This window comes from Beta vulgaris, chromosome 6 (genome assembly GCF_026745355.1).
Source record: "Beta vulgaris subsp. vulgaris cultivar EL10 chromosome 6, EL10.2, whole genome shotgun sequence".
In the NCBI taxonomy this organism is placed as follows: domain Eukaryota; kingdom Viridiplantae; phylum Streptophyta; class Magnoliopsida; order Caryophyllales; family Amaranthaceae; genus Beta; species Beta vulgaris.
In genome coordinates, this window is record NC_079207.1 from 59,375,220 (window position 1) to 59,400,375 (window position 25,156).

The 25,156-nt window shown below is 36.3% G+C and overlaps 1 pseudogene; it reads right to left on the minus strand.

The window, feature by feature from the left end:
* Positions 1-15,872: 15,872 nt before the first annotated feature.
* On the minus strand, positions 15,873-16,276 carry LOC130591942 (secreted RxLR effector protein 161-like; annotated as a pseudogene).
* Between the last annotated feature and the right edge of the window lie 8,880 nt (positions 16,277-25,156).

Consider the following 25,156-nt stretch of genomic DNA (forward strand, 5'->3'; position numbering starts at 1 on the left):
CTAGTTTAAATTTTTATTTTTTTATTTTTAACTGTAAGAATATTATGAAGTATGAATTTAGCACTAAAAATATGCAGTAATTTGCATACATGTATAAGAAAAAAAAATAGTCATGCTTGAACTAATACCCAGAAAAGAAGAAAAATATCCAAAAAAAAAGACCCAGAAAAAAAAGACCCAGAAAAAAAAAAGACCCAGGAGAAAAGAAAATGAAAAAAAATACCCAGAAGAAAAGAAAATGAAAAAAAATACCCAGAAGAAAAGAAAAAGAAAAAAAACCCAGAAAATAAGAAAAGAAAAGAAAGTAGAAGACGAAGTAGTATGAGATTAAAGCAATAAACAAAGAAGAGTTTTGACGAAGCAGCATCATTCAACCAACACGGAAGGAAGCATGAAAGAACAATATGCCACTAACTAGAAAATTAGATAATATTCCAAAAAAAAAATTCAAAAACAAATAAAAAAATCCTATTATTTACAGTTGAAAAAAAATGAAAACACCCATTATAATGGCAGTGGCGGAATAAGAACGACGTCGAAGTAGAAAACGGTACTGAAGGAGATGAACAATGCTAGAGTAGAAGAAATAGGTAGTTGAAATTTCTCTTCCTCTACTTTAGGGTTTGATACTTGTAGGAATGGAGTTAGAAACTTTGGGGGGTTGGTGGGTATGAGATTCAGGGGATTTGGGGTGGAATTAGAATCCAAGGAGTATGAGGTTCCATACCAAATTACCTCAACCAAACACTTGTATGATTTTTAATAGTATGACATCCATTCCAATCCATCCAAATAAGCTCAACCAAACACCCCCTTAGTGAGTTGTGGTGTGTGTTGTGATGGAAGAAACAATTACACTAAGGTTTCAATTTCTTAATGGATAATGGTATAATTAAGTTGTCTTATTTTCATAGTATTAAAATTAGTTGCTTGCTTGTTTAGGGATGTTATTAGTAGAGTGGCAAGTACGGGCTTTGGACAAAGGACATTTTGGAATTTCGTTTGTTTTGTATTTCTCCCTGAATGTGTATTTCTCCCTGAATGTGGATTGTGGCCATAATTATGAATGTGTGGATTGTGGAAATGTTATTTGATAATATGAATATGCAAATGTTTTGCTGGCTTAGTTTATGAATGAAAATAGAAAGTGGGCAAGGTATGGGTGGAGGATGGTTACTCTTTTGACCTGATACGGTCGGCTACGCTCCATAACGAACATTGGGGGTAGTATTGCTGGGCTCCATAACGAACTTTGGAGGCAGCTTTTGTCCTTTGTCCAAAGCGCGTACTTGCCACTCATTTGTTTAAGAGAATGAGCTATGCCAGCGGTGTAATGAGATGAAAATGATTTGAGAAATAAGACAACTTACTTGTTGATTGTTCTATTGCGGCCATTGCTCACTGGTTCTATTTTTTTTGCTTATTTATTTGATCTTGCAGTCACATTCAGCTCTTTGTCCCTTCTTAAACGGCTATCCTTTTGTTTAGATTATCGATTTAGCCCATCGAAGCTGTTTAGATGATTAATTTTCGCGCAGCTGCAAATTGTTAAGGTTAGTACCTCTCAGTTGACTTTAGTTCTCTAATTTTGCTGTGTGATTTTGGTATAGAGTATAAAAACAGGTTTCCATTTTAGATTAAGTGGTATAGAGTTATGCTTATCTTATATGCATTTATGATGTTAAATTTTTTTGATCTTATTTGGGTAACAAATGTCTTTTCTTTTTTTCAATCTTTTGGTGCAGATATTTGTTCAGGTGTCATATTGGAGCTGTCAAATTAAGGAAAATAAGGTGGTTTTCATGTAAGTTTCTAATTATTTTTAATGAAGTTCAAAATTCAAGATATCATGAATAGATATTTATAGTTACTATAACGGTTGTAAATAATGGTGAATAAAATTGCTACCTGAATCCTTCTAGTTGTGGCTTTGATGCTGTTAAATAAGTATTTTTAGTCAATCTGGAAAGGTTTGTGCTGCTGACTTGCTATGTTTGTTTTTGCACGATCATTGTTGTTCATGTACTTAATCTTGTGTTATTGCAGCGGTTGCTATGCTTTTTAGTTGTTTCCGGTGCAAGTTGTCGTGCCATTGCGTGCTACTACTACCGGTTAAGCCAATTTTTGTACAAGTTATTACAGCTTTGTTAAACTAATATTTGTTATTAAACTAATATTTACTATATGCATGTGTTGCAGGTGCTTGCGGAATCCAACTATTCAAACAATTGAAGAATATATGAGGAAGAAAAATAGCATGACACTAACAAAGAATGAGGCAATTGAAAAATGGAATGACACTATTAAGAATTAGATATCTTTTTTTTCTCTCTTGTAGTTTCCAATTTCTTTTTACTGTAAACAATTGTGAACAACCAACTAAAATTAGACATGTTAGTTGATTAAGGTGTTTATATAAATGACAATTATTTTTTATCTATATAGTAGCTTTTTATCGATTCATTAAATTGTTTTGTTTGTTTACTTTTAGTATTAATATAGCATATATATGTATTAATTCATAAATCGTAAACTGTAAAATGTGTAGTTGCCCTAATAGCTTTAATAAAATGTCAAAGTTGACCTAAAAACATCCTTTAGGACGAACACTTATGGTTGCATTAGAGGCAACATATAATTAGAGATGGATTTATGGTGCCTCTAAATATAAGTGGTCTTATCAACAATATAACTTGTGTGCCCCAAAAAGGTGGCATTAGGGGCAACCTATAATTAGCGACAGACATATGGTTGCCTCTAAACATAAGAGGCTTTAGCAGAACTCTAACTTGTGTGCCTCAAAAGGTGGCATTAGGGGCAACTTATTATTAGCGACAGACATATGGTTGCCTCTAAACATATCAGTCTTTAGCCGCACCATAACTTGTCTACCTCTAAATGACGCATTAGGGGCAACCTATAATTAGCGACAGTCATATGTTTGCCTCTAAACTTAAGAGTCTTTAGCAGATACCATAATTTGTCTGCCTCTAAAACGTGGCATTAGGGGCAACCTATAATTAGCGACAGGCATATGGTTGTCTCTAAACATAAGAGTCTTTAGCAACACCATAACTTGTCTGCCTATAAAACGTGGCATTAGGGGCAACCTACAATTAGCGACGGACTAATTAGAGGCAACCAAAAAATTGTTTCTAAACACCATTAGAGGCTACAAATATATATTTAGATGCAATTTTGGATTGCCTCTATATGTAGTTTTTTTTTGTAGTGCAAGTTCCCATTACAAGAGTTCACTCAAACCCTTTAACCCCAAACTCAAATACAGACGCTTGATAATTTGGTTTAACTCTAGTATATAGAAACTGAATAACTGTAAAGGAACATGGCACTCGTAGGAACTTGAAACTCAAAGGAACTGACTCAAACAAGGAATAGAAAATAATTTCTTTTGTAACGCTATTCTTAAGCCAAACTTATGAATGACATAAGTCTAACACTATGGAAAGACACTAGTCAGACAATTTGAAACTCAATTGAACTTGTATATTTATAGCAGTCTTTTAGAATGAACGTGGGATGAATCATGTGCTAGTGGTTAAACCATTATCCCATGATGTTCCTTCCTTAAGGAACACGTTCCTTAACACATCCCATGATCTCCATGATCACTGTTAAACGTGGGAGAATTAAGTTACTGCTTCCTAAATTTTAGCAACCACTTTGAGCATTAATTTGAAAATCTGATTTAATTAAAAAATATTAATTATTAAATATGAAATTAAATCATTTTAATAAAAATTATTCTTTAAATTTCTTCCGTAAAAACCGAATAATATTTTTATTATCTTTTGAAAAATAAAATCTTTTCCTTAAAAAGATTTTCCATAAAATCAGATTTTTTCCTTAAATAAAACAGTTACCTAGAATCTAGGCGTAATTTACTCAACTGATTTTTTCCTTAAATAAAACAGTTACCTAGAATCTAGGCGTAATTTACTCAACTGACATAAATGAACCGTTGTAATGCTCCATCCTGAGTCTAGTTCCTTTTAATAATTAGTTCCTTTAACTTAGATTAAAAAGACTACCACGTCTGTTCCTTTAGAGAGGAACAGACAGAGAATTTCTTTAACAATACTTATTATACGTATTAGAAATCTAGGTCTTTTATTTTCCAAAAACTGAAAAGATAAAATTAAAATAATTAAAATCAGATTCCTAAAGAAACCGATTTTATTAAATCTATTTTATTTAAAACTTATCTTTTATTTTAAAACTAAAACTTATCTTTTATTTCAAAACTAAAACTTATCTTAAAACAACCAATGCCTATTATTTATAAATAATTAACCAAGTAGAGATTTATTAAGAAATAAACTCTAAATAAATTCTTATAGATAAAGATAATAATATGCAAGCTGGGGATTTTAGAGAGAGAAACTCTCTCCTCTCTCTAAAATCAATGGAACAGTAACTCCATTGTTCATTTTTCGAAGTTTTCTTTCAGTGATTTTGCACTGTTGCCATGGCTAGGAAAACATCAGGAAAAACTCAAGGAGGTAATGCTGGAAAGCAGAAAGAAAAGGCTAAGGGTCCTATGTCTGATTCTCAAGCCTTAAGAACTCGATCAATGGATGAGATTCTAGGGATTGAGGAGATTGATTTTGGTCTAGGAATTGGCGAGGTTCATACTCCGAAATCTTCCATTCAGTTAATGAAGCAGAGATCAGAAGTTCGATACAATTTCAATGAATGGTTGCAATCAATTCACATGGAATCGAGGGTGCGTAGAGAAGGTATGTCCCCTATTCCAATTCTTCAGGAGTTCGATGATGAAACTGATGGAATTGTGGGAGATAAAATGATTGGTGATAAAAGAGTTGTTGATAAAATGGTTAATGATAATGGAGATAGTAATGTTGATGGTAGTACTCATAATAGTGATAGAAGAGTTGGAGATAAAGGAATTGAGAATACAGAGGAGGTGAAAATTTCATTTGAAGATGTGGAAGAGGAGGTAAACTTCTGGAACTCATCCCTGATTTGCTATGTGGTGGGTTCAAATCCTCCAACTCATGTTATGGAAGGATTTGTGAGGAGAATTTGGAAGAGTTATAATGTGGATAAAGTGGTTGCTGTGAAGAAAGGGATATTCCTCGTGAGATTTCGAGCTGTTGATTCTAGAGATAAGGTCCTAGATGGGCATTATTTCTTTATAAGAAGCCAGTGGTGATGAAACCATGGTATCTTGATGTGGATTTTGAAAAAGAAGATATCAAAACTTTGCCAGTGTGGATTCAATTGAAGCTGGGACTGAAGTATTGGGGGGAAAAAACGATGCATAGAATTGTAGCTCAGTTGGGGGATCCTATCAAAAGAGATGAAGCTACTAGGATTAATGATAAGGTACAATATGCTAGAATTCTGGTAGATGTTCGATTAGAGCAAGAATTTCCAGAGCAGATTTATTTCATTAATGAATATGATGAAAGAATTACAGTGCCAGTGACATATGAATGGAAACCTAGCCTGTGCTCAGTATGTAAAGGGTTAGCTCATGAGGCAGCTGAATGTAGAAGAAGGGTGAAGCAAGTATGGCAGGCTAAACCTAAAGTACCAGAGGTAGTGCAGGTTCAGGAGAAGACTGATAAACAGGAAAGTCCAGTGGATCCTGATGGATTTCAGAGGGCTTTAAAGCCAATCAGAGTCAGATCAGTGAGTGTGATATCCACTCATACAGGGAATGCATTTTCCTCATTACAAGAAGATCAAGAAGAAGCAAGAGGAAGGAAAGAAGCAGGTGAGAAGCAAGAGGCTGGAACAAGTAGGGGTAGGGGGGACCCTCCCATTTTGAATGGATAAAATCCTGTGTTGGAATGTTCGAGGGATTAATAATATCCAAAAACAGAAAGATGTGAAGGTATTTATTCACAGATTTCCTATTGGTATTGTTAGTCTCTTGGAAACCAAAATAAAGGCTAAGAACCTAGGTAATTTGTATTAAAGGGTGTTTAGGGGATGGTGTTTTACATCTAATGCTGCTTATCATGATGCTGGTAGAATAATACTAGCTTGGCAACCAGGAAGCTTTGATTTAACCATTTTGAAGGGCTCTAGTCAGATACTGCACTGCTATGTTCAGCCTAAAAGTGGTTTACAAGGTTTCTATTGTTCATTTGTTTATGCATTTAATGAACGGAGTAGAAGAGTTCAGTTATGGGAGGATCTTAGAAGCATTAAGATGCAGGAGCCTTGGGTGTTGTGTGGAGATTTTAACTGTGTCATGAATGTGGATGAGAGGATTGGTTCGCTTGTGAGACAAAGTGAAATGCAGGATATTAGGGAATGTATGAGAGATTGTGATGTGGAGGATATTAAAGCAACTGGGAATTTTTACACATGGAACAACAAGCAGCATGGGGTGGAAAGAGTGTATTCTAAGCTGGATAGAGTGCTTGCTAATAGCATGTGGCAGGAGAAGTATGGTAATGCTGAGGTGAGTTTCCAAAGTGAAGGAGAGTTTGACCATTCTCCTGCTCTCATTTCATTGCATCAGAATGGTAACAAGGGGAGGAAACCTTTCAGATATTACACTATGTGGAGAACTGCCACTCAATATAAAGAGTTGATAAGAGGAGTCTGGAATGAGCACGTCCAAGGCAGTAAGATGTTCAGAGTACTAACAAAATTGAAGAAAGTTAAAGTAGTATTGAGAGAACTGAACAAGAATGGATTTCATGACTTGCAAGCAACTGAAATACAGGCCTATAGAAGAATGATTGAACTGCAAGCACAATTACATCATAATCATGTTGAGAACAGATTCACACAGCTAGCAGAAGAAGAGCTTCAAGCAGTGCAGGATTATAGGGAGAAACATGATGTGTATATGGAGTTCTTGAAGCAGAAAGCAAAAGTGGAATGGCTAAAAGCTGGAGATGAAAATACAAGATTGTTTCATCAATCTATAAAAGCAAGAAGAGCCCAAAATCAGATATATAGCATATTTGATGAGCAGGGTATATGGCATGAAGATAATAATAAGGTGATTGAAGCTTTTGTGGGATACTATCAGAAATTATTGGGAAGCACTGATCAGCAGAGGACTCATGTAATGGCTGAAGTAATACAAGCAGGCCCATTGCTCACTGAAGATCATAAGGCCATACTGGAAGCTCCCTATACAGCAGAAGAAGTGAAAAGTGCCCTATTCTCTATACCTGGTGATAAAAGTCCAGGACCTGATGGTTTTGGTACTTACTTCTATAGAGATAGCTGGGAGATTACAGGCAATGAGGTAATTCTTGCTGTCTTAGATGTTTTACAGAGTGGTAAAATACTCAAAGAATTAAACAATACCACCATAACATTGATCCCTAAAACTAGATGTCCACAAAATGTGAGTGAATATAGGCCTATTTCATGTTGTAATACACTTTACAAGTGTGTCACTAAAGTACTATGTTATAGACTGAGGCAGGTATTACCTGATTTGATACTTGCAAATCAGGGGGGATTTGTTCATGGTAGATTCATTGTACACAATATAATGGTAATCCAAGACATGGTGAAACATTATAATAGGAAGAAAGGGAGTCCTAGTTGTATGCTTAAAATTGACATTCAAAAAGCATATGACACAGTTAATTGGGAGTTTTTGCAGGAAATGCTGATGCATTTAGGCTTTCCGAGAACCTTTACTAGGTTAGTTATGAATTGTGTAACTACTCCTATGTATTCTTTGATGATTAATGGCAATATGGAAGGATATTTCAAGGAGAGGATTGAGGCAAGGAGACCCCATGTCTCCTCTTTTGTTTGTAATTTGTATGGAGTATCTATCTAGGATACTTCATAAAATGAGTGAGATGACAGATTTTAAATTTCATCCTAGATGTAAAGAGATGAAATTAACTCACATGTGTTTTGCTGACGATCTAATCATGTGTAGCAAAGGAGAATTTATCTCAGTGTATAGGTTATTGAGTGCCTTCAAATTGTTCTCCTCAACATCTGGATTGAAGGCTAATGTGAAGAAGTCTGCTTTCTACACATGTTGTATGAAAGAGGAGGATATACAGAGAATAATGCAAGCCTCTGGATTTATGAGAAGCTCACTGCCTTTTAAATATCTTGGTGTTCCCATATGCACCAAGAGGATCTCAAAAGCTCAATGTGATATTATTGTGGAGAAAATGACAGCAAGGATTAGAGTGTGGAGTTCCAGAAAATTATCCTACACTGCTAGAGTTCAGTTAATAAACTCAGTGTTAATGAGTTTACACCAGTACTGGGCACAAGTGTTCATCTTGCCAAGAAGTGTATTACATGAAGTGACTAAGATATGCAAAGCATTTCTGTGGACAGGTGATGCTTACTCTAATAAACCTGGAGCTGTAGGATGGGATTCATTATGCTGGAGTCAACAGTGTGGTGGCCTTGGATTTAGGGATGTGTTTGCCTGGAATATAGCTTGTCTGGGTAAATACGTTTGGGCCATTGCTTCCAAACAAGATAATGTTTGGATCAAATGGATACATTCTGTGTATGTGAAAGGTGAAAATTGGTGGAGTTACATCCCTAAAGGGAGTGTTAGTTGGTATTGGAAAAGAGTTTGCAAGATCAAAGAAGATTTGAAGAGACATTTTACTGAAGCTGAGATGTCTTCATGGCCTAAATATTCCATTCAGGAGGTTTATGATAAAATCAAAGGAGATAAACAGAAGGTGATTTGGGATAAAATGGTGTGGAACAGATTGAGTGTTCCTAAGCACAGATTTATCAGCTGGATGGCAGTTCAATCTAAGCTCCAGACAACAGCAAAACTGGCTCAAGTAGGAATCAGCACATCTGATAGATGTCTAATATGTCATAATGGAGCTGAGGACCATGTCCATTTATTCTTCCAATGTGAATATAGTGAGAGATGTCTAAATGACCTAAAGAGATGGTTGGGGATTACATCTTCCAGGAGTACATTACAAGATCTTATCAGATGGCTAAAGAGGACTAAACAGTCCAATTTTGTGAAACAAGTGTTTTATGTAGGGCTTGCAGCATTAATATATTATGTCTGGCAAGCTAGGAACACTAGCTATTGGAATGCATTTATTCCAAGTGTGGAAGCAACAGGGAAGCAGATAAGAGCAATAGTCAAGCTTAGAATTGAAACAGTACTACCACAGAAGATTAGTAGAAGGGATATGACATGGTTTAATAGTTTGTAATGGGGCTTCTGCTCTTGTAAGCTAAATTGGTTTGCCGTTTCTTTGTGATGAAGGGTCCAACCTAGTTGGTTCGTTTATCCTTTGAAATGGTTTGGTGTATTGTTTTGATCTTCAATGAAATTACTTGCTTGCTTATCAAGAAAAAAGATAATAATATGCATCAGAATTATTGACTCTTAAATACTTTTGACTCTAAGTTCCACGAGTTCCTTTAGACCTTGTTCCATTACCTTTCACGTTTCCACATACTTACATGAATCCTAGAAAATAAACTCATATTTTCTGCCTTCATGCTCCATGCTGCTCCAACTCAAGAACCGCATGTTGATGCTCCACCTTTGGAACTTCAGTGTGCTAGTTCTTTTAAGAAACTTCGCACTCATAGTTCCTGCTCAGGAACTTTTTGTTTCAACTCTGAAACGTTATATTGCTGCTCCCACTCAGGAACTGCTTCAGAACTTCATATTCAATGTTCCTCATAGGATGTACCTAGGAACCGCTCTATTTGTGTTCCTTATAAGAACTCTTTTAGGAACTTCACTTGTTGGAATACCTTCATGATGTGATATATTCAACCTTTGATGACTAGTTTTATGTTAATGTAATATGCACATCTCAAACACACATGTTAGTTAGATAATCATCATTTGTTTACAATCATCAAAATACTACATGACTCAACATACTCTCTTATGCTTCATGATTATTAATCCACATTTATCTCAACAACACTAATAGTGATTATGAAATAACCACAAAACTTACAATAGATCTCTGAACTAGAATGAACTAGCTATCGAGAGTAACTCGAATTCTATAACTTAAGTCTCATTACACGAAGAATTACTTCAAGGTAACTAAATATAGTTCATATTACGTCATTGGTTGGAATCTAATTCATATAATCAACAACAAAATCAATCATAACAATATAAAATGAATCTATCCATTCTGATTAGATAACACCACCATATAACCGAGGCTACGTAGAAGTAATCCACAAGCTTATACACACTTATGTAATCTCATATTTTATCTTACTTTTGTGAATTATAAACAATCGATACAACCTTATTATATTAATCCAAATACATATTTCATATTGACATCCCTTTTATAACCACAACCTTCATAATCTAATCCATTGTAAGGTAAACTAATTTTCATACTCTTTACTATTAGTAGTAATTAGTTAAACCTCTCTCTAACTTCTCGTGATATTAATAATTAAGTCAATCCACTTTTAAAGTCTAATTCAAAAGATACTTAACTCATTGAACAATTTCAATCATATACTATGCTCTTTTTAGAAACTAATTCTCATAGCTCATCAATACACTTTTAAAATCTACTCAAATAATTATTCTTTCGAACACTATCGAGATACTCTACTATTTCATAAACTAATTCTTTTAATCCTTTAATACATTTTAAAGTATGCTTTCACCAAAATTAACCTATTCTTAGCAATTTACGAAACCAATAGTAGAAAACCATTCTAGTTATAGATAAACCATCCTCATAAGATTACCCATGTAATTCACATATTACAATAATGAAGACATTCACAATTTAACAACTCATAGTTCTTATTCCTACTTTATACTATATATTTTATACACCAAAACTCATAAACCAGGATTAATAACACATAACTAGATTTCACGAATTTCAGAAGCAAAGATAGAAACTTGATCAATATCCTTTTTTTTTTTTTTTTTTGACGGGTACTTGATCAATATCCTACATTAATACGTTTGATATTTAATTTATCTGTAATCACTAACAACCATCACTTAAAGCATAAAGTAATTATAATTTAACTTAGAGCTCCATATAATCCCATTATAACAATAATACTAAATTACCATAATCTCAAATAAAGAAACTTAACTTGATTGACTCATTACTATAGAAACTATTTCACCTTGTTATGATAATACTTAACGGAACTACATGAATAACGTCCATTCTTAAACTCAATAAACTTCCAAGAACCATAAACCAAATTTTAATTGAATACTAAGTGAGTCGTTCACATAATCCCGCGTCAACTAAGACCATACCCAATCATTAATTAATACGTGCAGATTAACAACCTAACTAAGCATAGGAAAAGCAACCTAATTGTTCACATGATTCTTTTTGTAGATCAACTAATTTGGTATAAAATCTGATTAAGCTTGCGAAAGAATCTTAACCATAACAACAAAAATAACATAGCAACAACACAATAACATAACAGAAGAACCACAACAATCAACAACTTATTAACATCAACAAGATCACCACAACGATAACAACCAACTATAATTCGCAACACAAGGGAAAGTACCTTCTATACTTTGCCTCAACCACCAACAGCATGGTGTTGGCAGAAGCAACCCACGGCGGCGCCAATAGCGCCACAACAGCAACGGCGACAACCGGCAACAGTGGCAACCTATGAAGCACGGGTACTTCCCCGGAGTGTCGTTTCCCGTACCGGGGACGGATACAGGACGGGTACGGGACGGATACGCCGGAAAAACGTCCCCGTGACGACTCTTGATTGGTGGGGACGTCGGATTCAGTAGGGGACGGCTAGGGTGGTTGATGGGGACGTTTTGGAGACGGATCTTGAAGCTTTAAGACGTACGAATTCTGCCATGGCCGGATTTCTTGAAACTTTTGGCCGGAAAGTCGTGGTTTGTCAAGAATCAGTAGCCGTGCGTTGAGTTTGAAGGAGAAGGGAGGAGAGAGATGAGTGAGGAGAGAGGTCAGAGGAGAGGGGGAAAATATCACGTGATATCATTATAAAAAAAAGTTGTTTGGCTGCCAGCTATATTGCACCTTTTCTTTTTTTTTTTACCGGTTCTTTTTTTTCTCTTTGAATAAATAATGAATTTCCCCTTTTTTTCTCCTTTGGCACGTGGTATAGTGATTCCCCTCTTTTTTTGACCGGTTCTTCTTTTCAAATTTTTTAGTTTATGGCTTTATGCCAGCTTTTATTATAAACTACAACAAAAAGATAAATGTTAAAAAAAAGTGGAGTAATATTTTTCTAGATATACTTTGACAGTTTGACTCATTAAAAATAAACTATTTTTTTCCAGATTTAATATTTTTTTTTGCCGAATCCATGCCGTACCCGTTTTTTGAAAATTTGATTTTGCCGTTTTCCGTCCCCGTACCCGTATCCGTATCTGTGCTACCTAGGTGGCAACAATAATCAACGGCACCAAAGCAAGCATGAACAGGGGAGGGGAAGACCACGGCAGCAGCAACAACGCAACACCACGCAGCCTCGGAACTAAAACGAGCTTCAGCGACGACTAGAGGCATAGAGAGCACCGGCAGATCAGTGGTGCATCACCGCAAGTGAACGGCAAGAACAGGACCCGCAACACGAGCAGAGGAGAGAGAGAGTTTCGAGGGAAGAGAGAGAATAACAGGGGCTACAACAACAGCACCGCGGCGGCTCGCGAGTAGCACCGCACGCACAACAACGAAGAGAGAAGGACAGGGTGGAAGGGGATGGGTTTCACGGGGAGAGTGAAGGAGAAATGGGGTTTGAGTTTTTTTTGTTTTTCCTTTTTAGGCTTGAGAAGTGCCGAGAGATCTCAAATGTATTTTGGGTCTTATCTCCCAAACCGACAAGGGAACTAAATGAAAAGGAAACCGGCCCAACTTAATAAAACGCAACAATTCAGTTTCTTATTTTTAATAAATACTATTTAAATAAAATTTCTATAACTAAAACCCAAAATATCAATTAAATAAAAGAAGTAATAACTTCTCAAAATCAAATATAAAAATGCATTTAATGCGACAAATAAAAATCATATTCCAACGCAAGTAAAATAAGAAATACGACACATAATTAATTTAATAAATATAATTAGCATTTCATAATTCTTTTTAAAAACAAGCCTGTTACAGGGGTCCTCCTCCAGTTCCTATAACGGGGTTTGATGTTTTGGAGCAATTAAATGGATACTTAAATGTGGAGTTTGGAAAAGCTTCAAAGGGAAAACACAAGAGTGGTGAATGATATATCGTGCATCAATGGAAAAAGCATAGTGTCTTTTTCCAATTACCTGATTGGAGACATCTCTTGGTTCGACACAACTTGGATGTGATGCATGTGGAAAAGAATGTTTGTGAAAGTATATTAGGCACAATGCTTGAGTTACCGGGCAAGAATAAGGACTCCTTAAATGCCTAACTAGACTTAATATACATGGAAATGCATGATAAGCTACTTTCAAAGTCACTTGGGAATGATAAATGGCAAGTCCCACCAGCACCTTTCAACTTGACTTTGAATGAAAGGAGAAAAATAGTAACATTACTATCCAAATTAGCTTTTCCGGATGCTTATTCATCAAACATTTCAAGGTGTGTCTCCTTGCAAGACAGAAAGGTAATGGGAATGAAAACTCATGATTTTCACGTTTTCATGCAAGACTTACTAACAAGTGCTTTCCAAGGTGTTTCAGATGAGAATGTTCTAACGCCATTACAAGAGCTCTGTCTTTTTTTCAAGAAATTGTGTTCTAATAGGAGCTCACTCTTTACGCATTTTGGGCTTCAGATCATTTATCTGCCTGAAGGGATTGCTTTAACTCAAAAGAAGCTTACAAAGGAGCTTCGTCTTGAATATGGGATCCCTTATTATAAATCAACAGCCACACCTCTTCCTGTAAACCTCAAAATTCATGCTGATCAAGGAGATTAGTTGTCCGATGCTTCTCTATATAGAAGTTTAGTTGGTAAGATGAACTTTCTCACCAATACTCGGCCTAATCTATCATTCTGATTCTGATCGGACTGCATGTCAAGAATACAGAAGATTAGTTAATGGTTACGTGCTTCTGTTAGGCAACTCTCCCATCAGTTTGAAGTCCAAGCAGCAAGCAACAATATCTGAATCACCCTAAGAAGCTGAGTACAAGGCTATGGCAAGTGCAGCATCTAAAGTTACTTGGATGGTAAGACTTTTAGAAGAGTTGAATGTTTTGGAATTGAAAACAATTACCCTTCATGAATCTAATTCATAAGCACTTAAAACAGGATCACAAGCATATACAATTAAGAATCACATATAAGTTTAGAAATAACCTTTGTACCGTGAATTCCACAAAGCTTGAGTAATCCGGATAAAGAACCTCAAACGTGATTCCTCTACTTGGTCCACCAACCCGGATCAACACTCCACCAATGCTAGTTGGAAAGGAAGAAAACTTCTTCTTTGTTTATGTTGTTTGACGTGACTTTTAGAGAGAGAGAATAGGAGAGAGAAAATAATAAGAGATACTGATGTATTTTCTTTTCTGCCTAACCCAATATATAAATATATTTAGGTCAGAATCTCTCCCTTTTCCTAACTCTTGGCCGGCCACTCCAGGGCCCTCTTGGGCTCTAGGTTTCTTTTGTTGATCCAAGTTTAATGTGTGACCTTGTAGGATCCATTATATTGGGCTTCAGGTTTATTATTTACTAATATGAAGTCCTATATCGTTTTATAGCAAGACGTATACGACCCGATAAAACGAATTATTATCTCATAATACGATCCAATATATATTAGTAATTGCATTTAAGTCGAGGACATAAATCCTTCAATCTCCCACTTGTCCGAGACGAGTGTGCAATGTTTTTATTCCTCAAGTCTCTTAATGTCTTAATTTGATAGTATGATCATATTTCTATATCATCCATACTAGCTTTCAAATTATTCCTTGAATTCGAGTTCAAATTGTCAAACAAATGATCATCGAATGATCCATTTGAGCACGGCCATGCATTTTCAATTTTTCACTCTTCAAGGGGCCAAGACACCTATCCTATCTCATATAGGAGGACTTTTCCAATCTTGTAGTAACCAATACTCCCACTCAAGTTTTTAGCACAACCTGAATGCTGCCTTTATAGTCCCCTTTTACGGCATGACGTTTGGCAGTATCAAAGCTTATCAATCATTGGGCTAAGTAATGTTCACTCATGTCTCAGGAATCTACTAATATAATTTCGAAGTTAAAAACTTCTAAGTAGGTCAGTTCGACTATGTATCAACTATACATATCCATATGATTGATTAAACATCTCTATGTTTCCATAGCCCATGAAACAGCTATCAATCAATCTTATATGCTAATCCCTTTAATAAGTCATTTATGTCCAGTTTAATGACTTAGATTAGGAACTTTAATATTCTATGAATTCTGTTCACTTATGGTGTTTCATTCATCAAATCACATATTTGACAAAACCATAGAATTCAAGATATATTTTGGACATTTTATTTAATACCAAACCAAAATTAAATAAGACAAAATTTATTATCATAAACATAAATAGCAAAACCATGTCTTTACATTGTAATAAGTTTCTCTAAACCTAGTACAATCTAAAGCCACTCTAACATTTGCTTCAAGCCTATAGCCCTAGCGTGACACTCATGCTTGGGTTGAGGTAGTGGTTTAGTTAGCGGATCAGCCACGTTCTCATCCGTATGAACTTTGCAGATTCTGACATCCTTCCTGTCAACTATCTCTCGAATGAGGTGATACTTCCTCATCACATGCTTGGACTTGTTATGTGACCTTGGCTCTTTTGCTTGCGCAATAGCACCATTGTTGTCACAAAACAACTCAATTCCTTCCAGAACACTAGGTACGATATCCAGCTCTGTCAAGAATTCTTTATCCAAACTGCTTCCTTAGCTGCTTCAACTGCTGCTAAATATTCTGATTCTGTCGTAGAGTCTGCTACAGTGCTTTGCTTTGAGCTCTTCCAGCTCACTGCTCCTCCATTCAGACGAAAGACATACCCTGACTGAGAGCGGTAGTCATCTCTGTCGGTTTGGAAGCTTGCATCCGTGTAACCTTCAACAACCAACTCACTTTGTCCCCCATATACTAAGAACATGCCTTTAGTCCTCCTTAAGTACTTAAGGATGCTCTTAGCTGCAGTCCAGTGTGCTTCTCCTGGATTTGCTTTGAACTGCTACACATGCTCAAGGCACATGCAACATCAGGTCGAGTACTTATCATGGCATACATGAATAACCCTATAGCCGAAGCATAAGGAATGCTACTCATTCGCTTTAACTCATCAGGCTCAGTCGGGACTGACTCTTGCTAACAATGTGCATGGGAACGAAACCTCTCTTCGAGTTTTCCATGTTGAACCTTGTAAGAACCTTATCAATATAAGTTTCTTGACTTAGCCCAATCATCCTTCGAGACCTATCTCTATGGATTTTGATTCCCAGTATGTACTCAGCTTCTCCAAGGTCCTTCATAGAGAAACAACTTTTAACCATTCCTTGACTGACTCAAGCATTGGTATGTCGTTTCCCATGATTAGTATGTCATCTACATACAGAACCAAGAAGACTAAGCTGCTCCCACTAAACTTCTTGTAAACACAAGACTCTTTTTCGCTTTTGATGAAACCAAATTGTTTGATTGCCTCATCAAACCGAAGATTCCAGCTCCGAGATGCCTGCTTCAATCCATAAATGGATCTCTGAAGCTTGCAAACCCTTTTAGGATTTTCTGGATCTTCAAAACCTTCAGGTTGTGTCATGTACACATCCTCATTCAAGAACCCATTCAAGAATGCGGTTTTGACATCCATCTGCCAAATTTCGTAATCGAAAATGCAGCAATCGCTAAAAGTATCCGAATTGATTTAAGCATTGCTACTGGAGAAAAGGTCATCATAGTCTATACCATGAACTTGTCTGAATCCTTTTGCAACCAGTCTTGCTTTGTAGACATAGACATTTCCATCTTTGTCTGTTTTCAATTTGAACACCCACTTGCATCCAATAGGGTTAACCCCAAGGCAAGTCAACCAGTGTCCAAACTTTATTCTCAGACATGGAGTCTAACTCGGATTTCATGGCCTCAAGCCATTTCTCAGAGTCTGGGCTCGTCAAAGCTTGTTTGTAGGTAGTAGGTTCTGAATTTTCCAAAATCATAATTTCAGAATTTTCAGTCATTAGGAAATCAACCAACCTTTTGTTTGGAATCCTTGGTCTACTAGACCTACGCGGGGCTGAGCATCAAGAGAAACGTTCTCTTCAACAGTTTGAAGATTTTGCTTGATTCAACTTCGAATGGGACGGTAGGAGGTTCACGCGTTGAATACGTTATCTCCTCAACATGACTTTCGTCTTGTTGGGCCGTCTCTGACATGGTGTGAGCCACGTCCAGTTGTTGCTCATCTCGAATTTCTTCGAGTGTTATTTTACTCCCACTTGTCTTTCTAGAAACAAATTCCTTTTCAAGAAAGACACCATCACGAGCAACAAACACTTTGTTCTCTTGACGGTTTAGAAGTAATAACCCTTGTCTCTTTTGGATATCCCACAAAGAGCATTTATCTGACTTGGGTGCGAGTTTGTCTGATAGTAACCGCTTTACATAGACCTCGCTCCCCAGATTTTAAGAAAAGACAAGTTTGGAGGTTTTCCATTCCATAACTCATATGGAGTCTTTTCTACAGCCTTTGACGGGCTCCTATTTAGTGTGTGTGCAGCAGTTTCGAGAGCGTATCCCCAAAAAGAAATCGGAAGATCAGCAAGACTCATCATAGATCGAACCATATCTAGTAATGTTCGATTCCTCCTTTCAGATACACCATTTAACTGTGGTGTTCCTGTGGAGTTAATTGTGAAAGAATTCCACAATCCTTTAGATGATCATCAAACTCTTGGCTCAAATATTCACCACCACGATCGGATCGTAGTGCTTTTATTGTCTTACCAAGTTGATTCTGTACTTCATTTTGGAACTCTTTGAATCTATCAAAAGATTCCGACTTATGTTTCATCAAGTAATATAGCCATATCTACTCAAATCATCAGTGAAGGTGATGAAGTAATTAAACCCTCCCCTTGCCTTTGTGCTCATAGGACCACATACATCTGTATGTATGAGTCCTAAAAGATCGCTGGCCCTTTCACCTTTTCCAGTAAATGGTGATTTTGTCATCTTCCCATTAAGCATGATTCACATACATCAAATGATTCAATAGAAATCAAATGATGGAATTATACCGTCCTTTTGTTACTTGTGAATGCGCTTTTGGTTTATGTCACCCGTTCGGCAATGCCAAATATAGGTTAGGTTAGAATCATTTGATTTTTTTTCTTGCTATCTATGTTATAGACTTGTAATGATTTATCAAGCACATATAAACCATTTATCAAATTAGCTCTGGCATAGAACATATTATTGTAAGAAATGGAACAACATTTGTTCTTTATTTCAAAGCAAAAACCTTCAGAATCCAAAACTGAAACCGAAATTATGTTCTTAGTTATTGAGGAACGAAATAACAATTATTTAATTCTAAAATAAGCCCAGATGGCAAGTGTAGACTATAGCTCCCGACGGCAAGTGCAGCAACTCGTGCTCCATTTCCAACGCGTAGCTCTACCTCGCCTTTTGCCAACTTCCTACTTCTTTTTAGTCCCTGCACATCATTAACTATGTGAGAACCACAACCGGTATCAAATACCATAAGAAGTAGAAGTCAAATTGATTTCTATAACATATATACCTGGAGTTGAAGCCCCAGACTTCTTTATTTCCTCCAAGTATATCGGGCAGTTCCTCTTCCAGTGTCCAATCTTGTGACAGTGGAAGCACTTGCTTTCCGCAGCAACCTTGGCTTGGCGGTTGGCTTAGGTTTTTCAGCGACAGTGGCAACTTGCTTGCCTTTGTCCTTCTTTCCTGCCCATTTCTTTTTGAAACCCTTTCCCTTTTGAACCAACAGAACCTCTTTCTTTGGTTCAACCTTAGGGATGTTCCTTTCAGCATTGACCAACAATCCATGCAGCTCTTGCAAAGTCTTTTCAGACTCATTCATATTGTAGGTCATTCTGAACTGATTAAACTATCAGGAGTGAGTGGAGAATAGTCAGTAGCCAACTCGAGCCTATAAGGAAACCCAAGTCTTTCCATGTTTTCGAAAAGACCCATCATTTCGAACACATGGGGGCCAACAGCTTGACCCGGCTTCAAGTGACATTCAAGAATCTCCCTGTTAGTCTCATACCGCTCAACTCGGGCCTGAGTTTTAAACATGGCCCGCAGCTCTTGCATGATCGTGTAGGCATCCTTGGTTTGAACCTCTTTTGGAGGTTCGGCTCCATGGCTGCTACCATCAAACAACTGATTGGTATAGACTTATCACTAGCCTGGTTTGCACGACGTTTTCGCTCAGTTGATTCATCAGTTATTACAGGAAGCGGGGATCTAAGACGTCCTCTCGACCCTCAAACCTCAGAACGAGTCTTAAGGTCCTTTCCCAATTAAGGAAATTTTCACCATTCAGTCTGTCCTTTTCCAGAAAAGGACGAATGTTGAAACCGGAGTTGTTGTTGTCGTTGTTATTAGACATGATATCTACAGACAGAAAAATAAGGCAAAGTTCAATTTTATGTTTATAAAGCAACCTAAAACATGTAAAAGGTTTCTAGGTTGACCACCTATTCAAAATTAAAGTCCCCTATGAATAAGTGTTTATAAGATCCTATCAACATGTAACACTAAGCAGACGGAGGCCTTATCTAACGTTACATTATCAAGGTAAGTAAACTCTTTTACTAATTATAACACTTTATAACTCTTGTTTAGATGGATAAACATCGCATGTTTAACTATCTCTTGCTTCAAAATTCAAAACGCTTTTGATAATTTTTTAAGGACAACCAAACTAAGTTGTAAAATTCGCAATTTTACCTTATATCCCAAAATTAATGATAACACCCGCGGAGGCATGACCTATTACTATTAATTAAGGGTTTTATAAGTACTTTATGTTTGGAAAAGCAAACCTTAATATTTACGGGGCCTAAGTTTATTATGTTGTTATGAATTAGTGAACTCTAGCGCATCAATAACAACATACAATAAACTTATAAGCATTTTAAAGAATAATAAAATGCGAAAATAAAATGATCTAGTATGGCCCCTAATCCTAAGAACTAAGCATCAACAGCTCCTTCTTGGACTCTTCATGGATCTCCATCCACTTTTCCATGGGCCTTCTCTTGATGGGCTCTTCTTTGGATTACATAAGTATCAAAAATAATTTAAATAATAAGTAAATTTAATAATTACAAAAATACTTAACGATACGCAGATCGTATTTAAAATTACAAGAATACATCACGATACGCAGATCGTATTTTCTATCTTAATTTGGGCCATACTAGTCATACATAGCAAATATATCATAATATAAAAGCCACATAATAATATCACATATTATACTTGCCAATCAATTAAAATATCAAATATTCTTAATTAAAGCAAGAGGATAAAATTTAAGTAATAACTAATCACCTAAAGATTCTATCTCTTAAAAGTAACTTAATTAATTTTAATTAGATTAAAAATCAGATTATGGATTGAAATTTATGACCAAGTCAACATAATTGAAATTTACTTATCTTTCTCAAAATTTTGTTTTCAAAATAAAACTTTCAAAAAGATAAATTAAAAAAAACTTGCTGCTACCTAGATTTTTAGTCACGTTTCTTTTATCATAATTTATTTTTTTTTTTAATTTTGAAAAAATCGTGAACGTAGTTCACGTAACTAGCCAACGAGGCAAAACCAGGCGACCCTGCAAGCCACCTCACCGGCGAGCCTTCAGGCCGCCTCACCGGCGACTGGTCGTTCGTTCTTTCGCGAACTGACGCCGTCGTTTCTTACCGGCAGTGAGCAGCCCTGCTCCGTACGTCGAACGCGCGTCGAGCAAGCAAGGATGCCGCCACCTTTTCTCCCCTCGACGCGACTACTCGCCGGCAGTCAGCGTCTCCCCTTTCACCCGATTTTCGCCGGCAGACCACGAGGCCGGAGAAACCACCCGCGGCTGCTTCTTTGCGTTCCTCCTTCAATTTTTTTTTCTTTTCTTTTCTTTGAAGGATATTAAAATTACAACCTATTGTAAAATTAATTTAGTGATCTTGATCAAATTAAACATAACTCTTTATGCTTAATACAAAAAATTAAATTTTAAAATCTCTATTTAATTAATTTTCTTGATTATTCATATAATTAATCACTAATTCATATAAAACACCTTTTACATGTATTTATTTTCATACATAAACGATTTTAAGCATGAAAGTTTGATTAATAACATGAATTTATTTTCGAAATTCAGAGATCTAAAATCAAAATTTTATAAATTTCGCAAATTAGGGTCTATGAGGTGAAAATTTTCGGCTATTATAAATTGAGAAAGCAAGTAATTAGAACTCCTTTTGAATCAATTTCAATTAATTATTCAATCCATAATTTAATTCCTCCCCTTACTCAAATTAAAATTAATCATACATAAACTAAAATTTATGACCAAAATTTTATATGCAAGAGGCTAAAACTGATACCACTGTAGGAATCTATAGGTATTATAAGCGGAATTTCATGAATCTAATTCATAAGCACTTAAAACAGGATCACATCCATATACAATTAAGGATCACATATAAGTTTAGAAATAACCTTTGTACCGTGAATTCCACAAAGCTTGAGTAATCCGGATAAAGAACCTCAGATGTGATTCCTCTACTTGGTCCACCAACCCGGATCAACACTCCACCAATGCTAGTTGGAAAGGAAGAAAACTTCTTCTTTGTTTATGGAGTTTGTACGTGACTTTTTAGAGAGAGAGAATAGGAAAGAGAAAATAATAAGAGATATCTGATGTATTTTCTTTTCTGCCTAACCCAATATATAAATATATTTTAGGTCAGAAATCTCTCCCCTTTTCCTTACTCTTAGCCGGCCACCCTAGGGCCCTCTTGGGCTCTAGGTTTCTTTTGTTGATCCAAGTTTAATGTGGGACCTTGTAGGATCCATTATATTGGGCTTCGAGTTTATTATTTACTAACCCGAAGTTCTATATCGTTCTCTAGCAAGACGTTTAGACGATCCAATAAAACGAATTATTATCTCCATAATACGATCTAATATATATATATTAGTAATTGCATTTAAGTCGAGGACATATATCCTTCACTACATTGGGAGGAATCCCATCTTCCTTGATCTCACAAAGCACATCGATATCGATTGGCGTTTCAACTCATCACTTATCTATCTACTTCTTGTCAACTTGCTGATATTCTGACAAAGGTTATGCTTTCTTCTGAGTTTAAAGATATTTTTGGCAAGCTTGACATGTTTACACCACCTGCCTAGCTTGAGAGAGGGGGTGGTGGTTGTTAGGTGTGATCAATGAGAGAACCGGATATCCAACTCCAAGGCACATAAACTACACTTTCCTATTAGTTTAATTTCGCCCCTCTAGGATCACCGGTTACCACGAAATAACTAATGAGATACAATGGAGAGAACAATCCACTTAGATGATCTTCTAAGTGAATCAACAAGAACTTGTGTTTTGTGTTTGTGAAGAACACTCAAGAGAAGTTTGCAAGGTTTCTCTTAAGCAAAGCAAGAAGATTTTAGAGAGTAAGAAAATTCTGATTTTCTTAACCCCTTCCTCATAGGAATCACAAAGGTTATATAGGAAAAATACCTTCATAGATAGAGTGGTTACTTATAACCCCCATCTTAATCACTATCAAACCTTTAATCCACTGATTTAAGGACCCTAAAAGTCATTAAAATGAAAATGTACACATCACAACGGTTAAAACCCGTCAAGGCATCTTTTCACGTTCCAAGGCAGAAGATAGGTCGCGACCCGCGACACATATCGCGACTCGCGATGGCCCCCAGGTGGCGACCCGCGACCAGCCAACTTCTGTTTTCCCTTGGCTATTCCACGTGATTTGCACTTTGTGTACTCTAATCTTTTGCATACTAGACCTCCTCCTCCTCTAGTATAAAACCCTATGAGAATAAATCCCATTACCCTATAAATGTTCCAACAATCCTCCTCCCATTTATAGGGTAATGTTGAAAAGTTTTCAACTTGCTATAAACCAACAATGTTCATGCATCATGGAATAATCTAACGATTGAATTTCCATTTAGTAAAAGTAATCTTTACAATAATTTAGATCATAATGATAGACAAAGCTTTGAATCATATAACCATTACAAATTATTGAAGTTACTAATACACATAAACTAGGTTCTTAAACCTCCGACACCTATGAAGCCTTGGTGTCCATATCCATTCATAAGCGTTCCAAGTCAAGCCTTAGACTTGGTGAAGCGGCCAAACTTCTAGCTTATATAGGTAAATCTTTCCGACATGCTCCTACAATTGAGCACTTTATCAAGGATTTATTAAGAATAAATTCAACCTCTTTAACATTGTAGCAACAAGCACTAACCTCGGAATGTATTAAACAAGTGCTCCCAACCTCTTAGAGAAGTACTATCCTCTTGAATTTGAGATCTAACGTTGTATTAGACATCAAATAGAGTTTTCCTTCACCATAGGTTGATCAATAGGCTTAAGACCCATCCCTTTGTTCATTTTGTTCACTAGTTCCCTTGACAACGGTTTTAGTAAACTATCCGCCAAGTTCAAACTAGACCGAACAAAATTAATAGTTATACAACTATTCCTTATCATTTCCCGCACATAGCTATGTCTAACTCCAATGTGCCTTGACTTGCCATTGTAGACTTCACTATATGCTTTAGCTATGGTTGATGCACTATCACAATGGATAGCAAGAGGTGACATAGGTTTGACCCATAAGTCAACCTCACTCAAACATTCCTTAGCCATTCCGCTTCTTGGCAACAAGAAGCCAAAGCAATGAATTCCGATGCCATAGTGGAATCCGTTATACATGTTTCTTTTGGATGCCCATGAAATGCACCTCCTCCAAGAAGAAACACCCAACCACTAGTGGATGAATAATCTTCCTTATTCGAAATCCAACTAGCATCCGAGTAACCTTCTAAGATAGAAGGTTCTCTTTTGTAGTTATGACATAATCCAAGGTCTTATTCAAGTACCTTAACACTCTTCTCAATGCTTGCCAATGCAACATACTAGGATTACTAGTATACCTACTGAGCTTGCCAATAGCAAAAGCTATATCCGGCCGAGTGCTAGTCATAGCATACATCAAGCTTCCAATTAAGCTTGCATACTCCAATTGTGAAATGGAGTACCACTACTCGGAACCAAGTGAATACTAGGATCCATAGGAGTAGCAAAATGAGTCGAATTTGACTCATTATACCTCTTGACCACTTTCTCAATATAATGAGATTGTGATAAAGAAACGACCCTTTCCCTCTATTATTCTAATACCTAGAATAACATCCGCTTCACCCAAATCTTTCATGGAGAAGCTAGAAGAGAGAAAGACTTTGGTTTTTCCACTTGTTCCAAATCAGTCCCAAAAATAAGCATATCATCAACATATAAGCAAATTATAACTCCTTTACCGTTATTATCAAATTTGCTATATACACACTTATCGGACTGATTTATTTTGAACCCACTAGACAACACAACCTCATCAAATTTTGATGATTGCTTAGGTGCTTGTTTAAGACCATACAAAGATCTAACTAATTTGCAAACTTTAGTTTCTTGACCTTTGACCCAAACCCTTCAGGTTGATTCATGTACACTTCCTCCTCCAATTCACCATTAAGAAAAGCAGTTTTTACATCCATTTGGTGAATTACTAGACCATGAATCGCAGCTAATGCTATCAAAGTCTAAATAGCTATTCTAGCTATCGGAGCATAAGTGTCAAAGTAATCGATACCATATCTTTGCCTAAAACCTTGGACCACTAACCGGGCCTTATGTTTTAGTATGGTTCCATCGATTTTCTTTTTCCTTACAAAAATCCATTTACAACCTAGGGGTTTGCAACCGGGAGGTAAATTAGCTAAAATCCAAGTTTGATTACCCATTATAGAATCTATTTCATCATTCACTAAGCCTCTAATCAAAGGTCCTAGGATCCTCCTCCATATTGTAACAATATGAAATTTGAGTCGAAA